Here is a 12,871-nt window from a genome sequence, read left to right on the forward strand (position 1 = left end):
AAAGATGGACGGAACTTAGTGACTGAGAGTATTGGGGGGTGGAGGGGGCAGGTAATTATAGATAGGAGAGATGGAGTGGGAATTTTGAGGAGATAGTGAGGACCTGGCAATTGGTAAGAGGGAGTGCTGAAATGTTCTCAGCCCAACTAAGAAGGGAATGATATGGAATCATAAAACTTACAAGTTATTTCATATATTCACCCCTAAGTTAAAGACACTTGGCACATTCATGCTGAAGTTTCTGTAACCCTCCAAAAAAAAATACTCTGATGTCTGGTCACTGAAATACTGCTCCGCTGCTGCAATCACCTCCGAATCACTAAAAAATTGTTGCCCTTTCAATCTTTTTAAGATTTGGAAGTAGAAAATAGTCAGATGGAGCAAGATCTGGTGGATAGTTTATGCACTGAAACCCCATCTGCATCAAAACATCCATCGTTTTGCCAGCCTTGTGAGCAGGTGCATTGTCTTGCAAAAAGATAATTCCTTTCTACAGCTTCCCTCTCCTTTTTTCTTTCAATGCCTCCTTAATTGCCACAGCAAGTTACAGTAGTATTTGGCCCCTTGGAAGATAGTTATTACAACACCTTTCAGATCCCAAAACACTGTGGCCATGACATAAGAACATAAGAACATAAGCAGTGCCTCCGCCGGTTCAGACCATAGGTCCATCCTGCCCAGCAGTCCGCTCCCGCGGCGGCCCAAACAGGTCACGACCTGTCTGTATCACCAGAAGGGGCTCCCTTGCCACCTTGGTTTCTCATTTAAGTCCTGTCTTCCTATCGAAGTCCTAACCCTCCGGTCTTGCACATGCACGACCTGGTTTGGTTTCTATACTCATTACCTGGTTAGCTTTCTATACTTGTGTTACATCCCAGCTCCTCCCTCAGTATCCCATGATCCCTTTATCCTTCAGGAATCCGTCCAATCCCTGTTTGAATCCCTGTACCGTACTCTGCCTGATCACTTCCTCCGGTAGCGCATTCCAAGTGTCCACGACCCTTTGGGTGAAAAAAAACTTCCTTGCGTTTGTTTTGAACCTATCTCCCTTCAGTTTCTCCGAATGCCCCCTCGTATTTGCTGTCCCCTTCAGTCTGAAGAATCTGTCCCTATCCACCCTCTCTATGCCCCTCATGATCTTGAAGGTCTCTATCATATCTCCCCTGAGCCTCCTTTTCTCCAGAGAGAAGAGCCCCAGCCTATCCAACCTCTCGTCGTATGGGCAGTGTTCCAGCCCTTTTACCATTTTCGTTGCTCTCCTTTGGACTCTCTCAAGTACCGCCATGTCCTTCTTGAGGTGCGGCGACCAATACTGAACGCAGTATTCCAGATGTGGACGCACCATCGCTCGATACAATGGCATGATGACTTCCCGTGTTCTGGTTGTTATGCCCTTCTTTATGATGCCAAGCATCCTGTTGGCTTTTTTCGAGGCTGCTGCGCACTGTGCAGATGGCTTCAGTGATGCATCCACCAGCACACCAAAGTCTCTCTCAAGTCTGCTGTCTCCCAACAATACCCCCCCAATTTGTAGTTGAACAACGGGTTCTTTTTCCCTATATGCATGACCTTGCATTTGTCCACGTTAAAGCGCATTTGCCATTTGTTTGCCCAGTCTTCCAGCTTGTCCAGGTCTCTTTGTAGGTCCTCACACTCCTCCCTGGTCCTAACTCTGCCGCACAGTTTGGTATCGTCTGCAAATTTTATAACCTCGCACTTTGCCTCCTTTTCCAGGTCATTGATAAATATGTTAAAGAGTAACGGCCCCAGCACCGACCCCTGTGGCACACCGCTTGTGACTCCCCGCCAGTCAGAATATTGACTCTTTACTCCGACCCTCTGCAGTCTGCCCGACAACCAGTGCTTGATCCATCTGTGCACATCCCCTCCCACCCCGTGGTTCCACAGCTTCTTAAGCAGCCTTTCATGTGGCACCTTGTTGAAAGCCTTTTGAAAATTGAGGTAAATGATGTCTATGGGTTCCCCATTGTCCACCCGACTGCTTATTCCCTCAAAGAAGTACAGAAGGTTCGTTAGGCACGACCTTCCCTTACAGAATCCGTGCTGGCTTGTTCTCAATAGGTCATTCTTCTCGATGTGCTCGCAAATGCCGTCCTTGATCATAGCTTCCACCATCTTCCCTATAATTGAAGTCAGGCTCACCGGCCTGTAGTTCCCGGGGTCACCCCTCGATCCCTTCTTGAAGATAGGTGTGACATTCGCCAATTTCCAGTCCTCTGGTACATCACCAGTTTTCAAGGATAGGTTGCAAACATGCTGGATTGTGCCCGCTATTTCTTGTCTTAGTTCCTTCAGAACCCTTGGGTGGATCCCGTCCGGGCCCGGTGATTTGCCGCATTTTAGCCTGTCTATCTGTTTGAGGACATCCTCCTTACTTACCTCTATGTGATCCAATTTTTCAGCCTGTTCCCCACTCATGAGCTCCTCTGAGTCCGGTATATTAGATGTGTCTTCGCTCGTGAAAACCGACGAGAAGAACGTGTTCAACCTCTCAGCTACCTCTTTATCCTCCTTAATCACTCCCTTCCTATCCCCATCGTCCAACGGCCCCACCTCCTCTCTCGCTGGTCGCTTCCCCTTAACGTAACTGAAGAATGCCTTGAAGTTTTTCGCCTCTCTGGCCAGCCCCTCTTCGTATTCCCCTTTTGCTTTTCTAACCTCCCGGTGGCATTCCTTTTGGCATTTCCTGTGCGCCTGGTGATTTTCCTCCGTTGGGTCCTTTTTCCATCTCCGGAAGGATACCTTTTTGTCCTTTATCGCCCTCTTTACTTCTGTTGACATCCAAACCGGGTCCTTTGATCGCTTGTTCTTGCAGCCTTTCCTGAAATTGGGGACGTACATTCTCTGTGCTTCCTGCAGGGTGTCCCTGAATAGGGTCCAGGCGCTTCCCACAGTCTCCATCCTAAAGATGTTTCTGAGCTTCCTCCCCACCATTTCCCTCATAGCAACATAGTTCCCTTTCTTGAAATTCAGCGCAGTTGTTGCGGTCCTCCTTACTATGGGTGTCTCTCTTTCTAATGACCTTTCCTGCTGACTTTTAAGTCTTGAATTTCCTTGGCCTTGGAGGACCTGAGTGCCACCATTGCATGGACTGTTCTTTTGTCTCAGGATCATAGTGGTGTAACCATGTTCCATCAACATTAACTAGTCATTCCAAAGAGTTGACACAAGCTTGCTGAAAATGCTGCAAAATCAACTTGGAAGTGTCCACTCTACATTGATTCCCATCAGCATTCAAACATTTGGGCATACGCAGCTGCTTGTGGATTATACATCTAGCACGTTCCCTGGATATCTATAGAGTCTCAGCAATTGTTTTAGTCAATATTCGCCGATCTGCCAAAATCAGGTCATGGACATGATCAACAATTTCAGGAGCTGACACCATTTGAGGCCTCCCAGACCTTGCTGCATCTTTGGTCTAAAAATCTCCAAGCTTAAAGTTTGCACACTACTTCTTTCACTGTGGAGACTGATGGGCATTTGTCATTCAATGTTTGCATCATACATTTATGGATTTCCTTTGGCGTTTTTTGCTTTTTTTTTTTTTTTTTGCAGGAATAGGAACTTCATGACAGTTCAGAGTTCCACACTTGAAAATTCCATACTTTTTGTTGATGTGGTTCAATCAATGCTCTGAAATAATGTCAAAACAAGGCATTACGATTCTGTAAATTGGCACTTTGCAAAATAAAATAACACTCTTTTCAGCTACAATGGCAAAGTAACGCTCAGAATTTAAGAAATTGATTGGGATGAAAACGTTTTGGCACCCCCTTCATATCAGTGGGGGTGCAATGGTGGTTTGGGGTATGAGTGAGGGGGTAAAATGGGGGTAAGAGAAAGGGGATAAATTGTGGGGAGCAATGGCCAGTCGGCTAATTTAGCATGTACAAGTACAAAATTTTGTCTCCACCCATACCTTGCTCACTCTCCTTGCTTCTCCAAAGTTGGCAGAGACTTCTTCCTGGCTAGAATTCTTTTAACTGGACAGTTGGCAGCAATGTCCCCAAGCCATTGCCCCTGTACATACTCAGTTTTCATGTGGAAAAATAAGCATGAAGGGGGAGTGGGCTGCAGTGGTTGGAAGAGTTCTGCCTGGTAGGAAGTTTTTGATTGCAGGCTTGGGGATCCCTACCAGCCACCCCAAGGGAGCACCAATTTTGGGTAAGCTTGAGCTCCTGCACCAAGGGTGGGAAGAGACTGAGATTAGAGAATGACACAGGGACCGTTTACCGCAGTAAACTGCAGGAATGGAGACATTTGCAACTGGTTTACCATAGGAATGGGGACAAGACCTTTCACCGCCCCGCAGGAATGGGGACAAGACCTTTTACTGCCCGTGGGAGCAGTGAAAAATCTTACTCCTGTGGTAAAAAATATTGCGCCCGTGTCATCTTCTCCCCAGCTCCTCTTACGCCTATTTTACCTTCAGGAGCCAGCCATGCCACGATGAAGACAGAAGGAACCTAAAACCAAAGCCTGAGACCAATGTGATTTGAAGAATAAGATTACCAGACATCAAAAAGAAAAAAAAAAATTATTTTATATTTTGTGATTAGAATATTTCAGATTTGAAATATGTATCCTGCTAGAGCTGGTATTAGACATAACTGGGGACCGCAAAATCCAGGTTCTTTAGCTTCCAGCTGGCTTAGGGCTCTCTCTCTGACCAGGGAGCAGTTGCCCTAGTTGCACTCCCCTAACATTATTCTTGCCATGTGTGACTAAAGTATTCTGTTAGCTTGATTTTTCTATGTAGCATTCTATAGTAATTTGGTTTGTTCAATTTTCACAATAGTGAAGGAGATATTTGTGAAAGGGAGGGGAGATGGGTTTTGTTGAACCTTGCTCTGTTTTATTTGTGTTTATAAAATTTTATTTGTGTTTATAAAATGACAATTATTAGAGGAGAAGCTTCCGCTCACACACACGCGACTGCAGGGCGGCACAGGCAGGCTTCGCCGGCATCAGTTTCTTTTCTAAAGTGCTGCGAAGGTAAGGGGGAGGGAGGGAGATAGATTTGGCCGGAGGTAGGGAGGAGGGAAGTGACTGCGCGCCTCCCCTCCCTTAAGTTTCTTTACGCCGCAAAGGTAAGGGGGAGGGAGGGAGATTCTCAGGCCGCTGAAGGGCGGTGAGGTGGCGAGAGGAAAGGGTGGATGCTGCAGGGACGGGGCGGTGAAGGGGACGGCGGGGATGGGGAGGTAAGGGGAAGGTGGTCCGGTGACGGGGCTGTGACGGGGACAGATTTTTTCCCCATGTTATTCTCTAATTGAGACATCATGTGAATGATTTTGAGAGAGAGAGAAAAGGGATTGGTCTTGAAGGGTTTGAGTGAGAGTGAAAATGAGGTTAAAAAGATGATGAAAGATAAGCAATAGGAGATGGGATAGTAGGTAAGAGACAGAAGAATAGCTCTGAGACAAGGAAAGCAAAGAGAGAAGATGGAGTAGGGGCTGGTGTGGGGATGAAATGCAGTAGAGGGTAGGTGAGGGCTGAGAGGGTGAGTACAGAGGAAGGAAATATTGCCCTAGAGTGGGCTAAAGATATAGGAGGCTAGAAGCCTGGAAGGAGAGAGAGTCAATGAGCAATGGAAGAGCTGGAGAAGGTTTGAGAGGGAGATGGGAAAAGCTGGTAGGTGGATGAAAGGTAAAGAGGAGGCTAAGAACTAGTGAGTGAAATAAAGTGAGAATGAGGAGTAAAATCACATATGGATGGATATAAAGGCAGAGGAGAGAAAAGTGAAGAAACAAACAGAAAGATCAGTGCTAGATGTAGAAACAGAAGGAAAAAATACAATAGAAGAGAGAAGAAATGGAAAGGCAAACCTAGAAAATAATTTAGGAGAAGTTTGACACAAGGAAAGTGGAAAAGAGATTGAGATCAGCCCAATTAGAAAACCAAAATGCCTAGACAACAAAGGTATAAAAGAACAATATTATTTAATACTTTTAAGGATTGGAATGTGTTTACTTTGAGGAAATATGCACCTTTTCTATTTTTGTATTTTGCAGAATACAAGAGAAAATTTATTTCTGTTTCTCTTTCACCAGTATTGCAGTGCTTGTAGAGTCTGGTTTTCTTGGGGGTCTCAATTTCAGGTTTTGTGTGCTTTTTTTTTTTTTTGTGGTTTCCTATTCTGCATCAAGTAGAAGGTCTGTTTGTGTTCTTCTAGCATGTAGTATCTCTGAGGGAATATGTAACAGTCCTGCTTGTTCTAGGTTCACTGTAGTAGATATATTGGTGCTCTGGATCCCAGTGTAATATTGATAGCACTGTCTTTTCATACATGAGTTAGAGCTGCCATGGTTTGGTAACTTTGCTAAATAGGCTTTGAATGTTTTCCAGGGTCTTGGTTTATTGTGCAAAGTGTCCAGACCTATTTCAAAGTAGGACACAGGCACCCAAAATAAAAATTGTTCAAGGCTGCTGGTCTCCACAACTGACCCTGTACAGGTCATTGGTGAGGCCCCACTTGGAGTATTGTGTTCAGTTTTGGAGACCTTATCTGGCGAAAGACGTAAGAAGACTTGAGGCGGTCCAGAGGAGGGCGACGAAAATGATAGGAGGCTTGCGCCAGAAGACGTATGAGGAGAGACTGGAAGCCCTGAATATGTATACCCTAGAGGAAAGGAGAGACAGGGGAGATATGATTCAGACGTTCAAATACTTAAAGGGTATTAACGTAGAACAAAATCTTTTCCAGAGAAAGGAAAATGGTAAAACCAGAGGACATAATTTGAGGTTGAGGGGTGGTAGATTCAGGGGCAATGTTAGGAAATTCTACTTTACGGAGAGGGTGGTGGATGCCTGGAATGCGCTCCCGAGAGAGGTGGTGGAGAGTAAAACTGTGACTGAGTTCAAAGAAGCATGGGATGAACACAGAAGATTTAGAATCAGAAAATAATATTAAAGATTGAACTAGGCCAGTTACTGGGCAGACTTGTACGGTCTGTGTCTGTGCATGGCTGTTTGGAGGAGAATGGGCAGGGGAGGACTTCAATGGCTGGGAGGGTGTAGATGGGCTGGAGTAAGTCTTAACAGAGATTTCGGCAGTTGGAACCCAAGCACAGTACCGGGTAAAGCTTTGGATTCTCGCCCAGAAATAGCTAAGAAGAAAAAAAATAAAATAATAATTTAAATTGAATCAGGTTGGGCAGACTGGATGGACCATTCGGGTCTTTATCTGCCGTCATCTACTATGTTACTATGATAGTCACGACAGGAACAGAACCCCATCTGATGTAAACGGTGCTTGGCAGTGGAAGGAGGGTGCATTGTTCCTAAGGTGTTAACAATTTTTGTTCCTGGGGAGTAAATGTAATTTCCTAATTGCTCATTCAAACATTCAAGGTACTGAAGGGGATAGACTTGGTAGATAAGGACAGGTTGTTCACCCTCTCCAAAATAGGGAGAACGAGAGGGCACTCTCTAAAATTGAAAGGGGATAGATTCCGTACGAACGTAAGGAAGTTCTTCTTCACCCAGAGAGTGGTAGAAAACTGGAACGCTATTCCGGAGTTTGTCATAGGGGAAAACACCCTCCAGGGATTCAAGACAAAGTTAGACAAGTTCCTGCTGAACCGGAACGTACTCAGGTAGGGCTAGTCTCAGTTACGGCGCTGGTCTTTGACCAGAGGGCCGCCGTGTGAGCGGACTGCTGGGTACGATGGACCACTGGTCTGACCCAGCAGCGGCAATTCTTATGTTCTTATGCCTAAGAAGTATTAAAAAAATGTCTTATTTTCATAAAACTTTGCTTTTGTGACCAGGATAGTCAAATTTAGGGCCTCTTTTACGAAGCCGTTTAGCGCGGGCCGCTGCGGTAACGGCCCCAAATCCCCATAGAGATTTAAAGGGCTTCGGGGCTGTTGCTGTGCAGCTTTGTAAAAGAGGCCCTTAGAGATTTACCTACAGTATTTAAAATTTTTAAATGCATAATTTTGATCTTTTCATTCTTATAAAGTCATAACAAGCAATATATGAATCATAATTAACATGTATTTATACTGAAGTCATACAAAGATGACCACAGACGATTTAGAATTTGAGATCTGAAATTATTAAGTCACTTTCACGAAATCAGCCCCCAGATATAGCCTCCCATCATGTTCTCATATTATCCTTGGTAGCAGCGTTTGAAGTCCAGTATATCCTGGTGGAAGCACTAGTATCTTACATTGCTAATTTTAAAATGGGGGGGACGACGACAGTGTGTGGGCATGATGTGCAGAAATTCTGCTTTGGCGTGCCCTCCTCCATACCTAACTTGCACCTCTATTATCACCCTAAATCTTTCTATCTACAGACAGCACTCTTATAAAGACAGACACGATGGAAGGGGTTCAGAAAGGGCAGTACCAACTTTATCAAGAAAGGTTTAATATCCTAAAAATGCACCTGCCGGACAAGAAAAAGAGAAAGACATGATGTGAACATATATTTCACAGATTTTCATAAATTAAGGAGGGTGAAGTTTTCTACAGAAAACAAATGTCTAAAACAATAATAATAATAATAATAATAACTTTATTCTTATATACCGCCAACAATCTTGCGACTTCTAGGCGCAAAGGGTCAGGGAATGAAGTTATTAGAATAAACAGTGCAAAAGAAACATGAAAAAATAGTTGTAATGACAGGCTAGTACAGGGGTGGGCAACTCCAGTCTTCGAGGGCCGGAATCCAGTCAGGATTTCCTCAATGAATATTCATGGGATCTATTTGCTTGCACTGCTTTCAATGCATATTCATTGGGGAAATCATGAAAACCCGACTGGATTCCAGCCCTCGAGGACTGGTGTTGCTCACCCCCTGGGCTAGTCGATGGCTGGACTAACAATAACCAGATTCATGTTAGAATTAAAATGTGCTTGGGAGAGAGTACACAGCTATAGGGGCAGTTGGGGGTAACAGAAGAAATGAATGAGAGAGCTTAACTGTTTTCACAGAAACTTTTGAAAGCCAACAAGAGGAAATACATGCAACAGGCAGAGTGGCAGTATGGCTGCATCAGCCTCCAAGAAGGATGGAGCAAGCTCAATGGCTATAAGCTGAATACCACAAGCGCAGGATGATGGGGTATTTCAGACAACAGCTTCACTATAACTGGGTAGAAGAGCTTCTTACAGCGGGCTGGCGAGAATTTAAATGAGTGTCGGAGCATTTAATTCGCCAGCCTGCAGTAAGAGGCTCTTCTGCGGTTTAGTAAAAGGAGTCCTATGTTCGGTGGCAGCTGCATTATTACCAGTCTCTGCAGCAGGAAGAAGGTGTGTCTCACTGGTAGAGCTGCTGCCTCTGCACCCAGAGGTTGTAAGGTCAAATCCCAGTGCTACTCCTTATGACCCTGGGCAAGTCACGCAATCCTCCAGTGCCCACCACTTTGAATGCCAAAGCCACATAAAGGCAGGATACGAGTCCCCATTCCCCTTCCCTGAGTAAGACATAGGAAGAGGCCTGGGACTTGTACTAAAGAAACATGGAAAGGACAGCCTAAAGCAGGGATCTCAAAGTCCTCCTCGAGGGCCACAATCCAGTCGGGTTTTCAGGATTTCCCCAAAGAATATGCATGAGATCTATGTGCATGCACTGCTTTCAATGCATATTCATTGGGGAAATCCTGAAAACCCGACTGGATTGCGACCCTTAAGGAGGGACTTTGAGATCCCTGGCCTAAAGGCAGAGGTGGTGGAGGCCAATCCTGTATGAAAGTGGAACATACATAGGATAATTTCAGAGGGCAGTGGTATGAACAGGGCTGATAGATCTGTAAAAGACCTGGGGAGAGCTGGTGTCACTTTATGTCTGGGAATTTCTGGACTCATCTACTCAAAGCAGTAGAGAACAAAAAGGGGAAGATTCTAGCGCCCTTTATCACTGGTGCCCTGGGCCAGTGCCTCACCTGGTCCACAGATTCAGCTGGGCCTGCATGCATTACTCCTATCAGCCCTCGCTCATTGAGCCCTGCACACACTCTCTCTTATCCCTGCATGTTTCTGCTCTTACTCATCCTTCTCTTACCCCTCCCTCTCTCTTACCACGGCACATAATGCCACTCTCCTCCTCCAAGCTTCCTAAATCCAGCTCAGTGTGCTACTCTATTTTCTTGCTCTATTAACCCCTCAATGCATTGCTGCCCTCCTTCCTTCCTCTCATGCATCCCTGCACATATTACTGCTCAATTCCCTTGCCCTCTCTTTCCCCCTCATTCTCTTACCCCATGCATTGCTGGTCTCCTCCTTTCCTCTTTCTTACCCCTCCAAGCATTGGTTTATTTTTTGGGGGGTAGCTATTAGACATAAGCAACGCTCATTAAAACATTCCAGAGACAGTCCCTGATCAGTAGAGCTTACAATCTAAAGAACAGACCAACAGGACAAGTAGGGGGTTAGGGAGTTTCTCAGGCATGGTTACTTTACTGTGAATGGGGGTTAGAAGTTAAACGCAGCCTCCAAAAGGTGGGTTTTTAGTCTGGATTTGAATAATGCCAGGGATGGAGCTTGACATATTGACTCAGGCAGTCCCTTCCAGGTGCATGGTGAAGCAAGGAAGAAGGAACATAGTTTGGAGTTGGCAGTAAAGGAGAAGTGTACAGATAAAAGAGACTTGCCTGATGGAGTTCCAGGGTGCATTATAGGGAAAGATAAGAGAGGAGAGATATTGAGGAGCTGCAAAGTAAATACACTTGTAATTCAATAAGAGGAATTTGAACTACAGTATATGCGGGAATGGATAGGGAGCCAATGAAATGACTTGAGGAGAGGGGCAATGTGAGCATAGCCACTCTGGTGGAATATAAGCCGTGCAGCAGAATTTTAAACAGATTGAAGGGGAGTGAGATGGTCACGTGGAAGACTTGTGAAAAGCAAGTTGCAGTAATCTAGGTAAGAGGTAACAAGGGCATTGGTAGTACTCTCAGAGAGGAGGGGTCAGACTTTGGAGTTGCTGTAGAGAAAGAAACGACAGGTTTAGGTGGTCTGTTGGATTTGTGCAGAGAAAGAGAGAGAGGAGTCAAAGATGACCCCAAGGTTGCGAGCTGGTAAGACGGAGATTGAAAGTGTTACCTACTGAGATAGAGGGTGGGGGGAGGGTAGAGGTAGGTTTAGGCCGGGGGAAGGATAAGTAGCTCCCCTCCCCTCCTACCTGTGTACACATTGTAGCTCTCCTCTCTTACTCACTCTTACCCTTCCTTATATACATTGCAAATCTTTTCTCCTACTCTTTTACCCCTGCTGAAGTTCTCCCTATTGTCCCTGCACTATTGCTATTCTCCTCCCTCCTTGATCCCTGCATGCATTGGTGCTGTCCTCCCTTATCCAAGGCTTTCACACATTGCAGTTGTCCTCCCTTGCTCTTTTTAACCTCTGCACACTTTGAGGCCCTTCCCCCTTTCCCACTTTGTTGCAGAGCCCAACCGAATTTTGGTTTTCAGCATTGAAAGCAACTTGCAATATGGGTTTCAGCTAAAACCAAACTCTCCTCTTCCCTGTGATCACTCTCCACCTTTCACCTCCCTCCTCCCTTGTGATCACTTTCGGCCCCACCACCACCCAAAGGTCCTCCCTTGGCTTACCTTTAAACTTCCTTGTGGTTTAGTGGGTCTCAGGGCAAGAGCCATCGCGTCACTCTTGCCTCCGCCGTTTCCGCAGCCAAATGGCTGCCGAGACTGCTGCAGGAGGTCCCGGTGGCTATTTTGAGATTGGAAACGGCCTAAGCAGGAGCAAACCGAAGCTTGCTCCTGCTTATGCTGCTTCCAATCTCCAAGATGAGTGCCAGAATCTCTTGTGGCAGTCTTGCATGGCTGCTGCAGAACTGGCAGGGGCAAGAGCAACTGGGTATCGCTCTTGCTCTGAAGACCCACTAGATCACCAGAAGCTTTAAAGGTAGACCCAGGGAGGACCTTCGGGTGGGTGGTGGGAAATAAGAAAGGGAGTACTGAGACACTAATTACAGGGGGGGGGAGCTGGGAGGTTGCAGCAAGAGTGATTGTGAAAGGGGGGGGGGTCAGTTTTAGCTGAATTGCAAATTTTGATTGCTATTTTGATTTTGGCTAAAACTGCTAATCCTGATTTCAGTCAGTCTCTGTTCCTCTCCTCCCTTCCATCTGCATTCATTGCAGTTGTCCTCCAACCCTCCCTCCCTCCTACCTGCATTGTTGCTCTCAGCCTCCCCTCTCTTACCCTTACACTCACTGATGTTGATGTTCTCTCTCTTACCCCTACACCAGGGATCTCAAAGTCCCTCCTTGAGGGCCACAATCCAGTCGGGTTTTCAGGATTTCCCCAATGAATATGCATTGAAAGCAGTGCATGCACATAGATCTCATGCATATTCATTTGGGGGAATCCTGAAAACCCAACTGGATTGCGGCCCTCGAGGATGGACTTTGAGACCCCTGCCCTGCACACATTGGTGTTTCCCCCCTTACCTCTACTCACATTGTTGCTCTCCTCCCTTACCCCTGCAAATGTTATTGTTCTCTCTTACTCCTGCACACTTTCCTGCCTTCCTCCCTCCTTTACTTCTACAGTGTTCTCTCTCACTCCTCCACACATTGGTATTCTTTCTCCCTCTTGCACTCCTGCACACTTTGCTGCTCTTCTTCCTCTCTCACCCCTGCACACATTGTGTTCTCTCTCTTACCTCTGCAAACATTTGTGTTTTCTCCATTAACTCGGCACTGCGGTGGTGTTCTCCTTCCTTACCCTTGCACACTTTGCTGCTTTCCTCTTGCTTGCTTTCTCTCTCTCACGCCTGCACACTTTGCTGCTCTCCTCCCTCCCTTACCCCTGCACACATCGGTGCTGTCTCTTCCTCTCTTACCCCAGCACACTTTTGTTGCTCTCCCTTG

The 12,871-nt window shown here is 45.9% G+C and overlaps 1 long non-coding RNA gene across 1 annotated transcript in view; it reads right to left on the reverse strand.

Annotated features, from left to right (window-relative positions):
• Positions 1-12,831, reverse strand: part of LOC117369025 — a 39,923-nt gene extending 27,092 nt beyond the window's left edge. Inside the window, exon 1 of the long non-coding RNA XR_004541066.1 lies at positions 12,664-12,831. This is a non-coding gene — a long non-coding RNA (uncharacterized LOC117369025). The remainder of the gene's footprint in view (positions 1-12,663) is intronic.
• Between the last annotated feature and the right edge of the window lie 40 nt (positions 12,832-12,871).

The sequence above is a fragment of the Geotrypetes seraphini genome, chromosome 11 (assembly GCF_902459505.1).
Source record: "Geotrypetes seraphini chromosome 11, aGeoSer1.1, whole genome shotgun sequence".
NCBI lineage: Eukaryota > Metazoa > Chordata > Amphibia > Gymnophiona > Dermophiidae > Geotrypetes > Geotrypetes seraphini.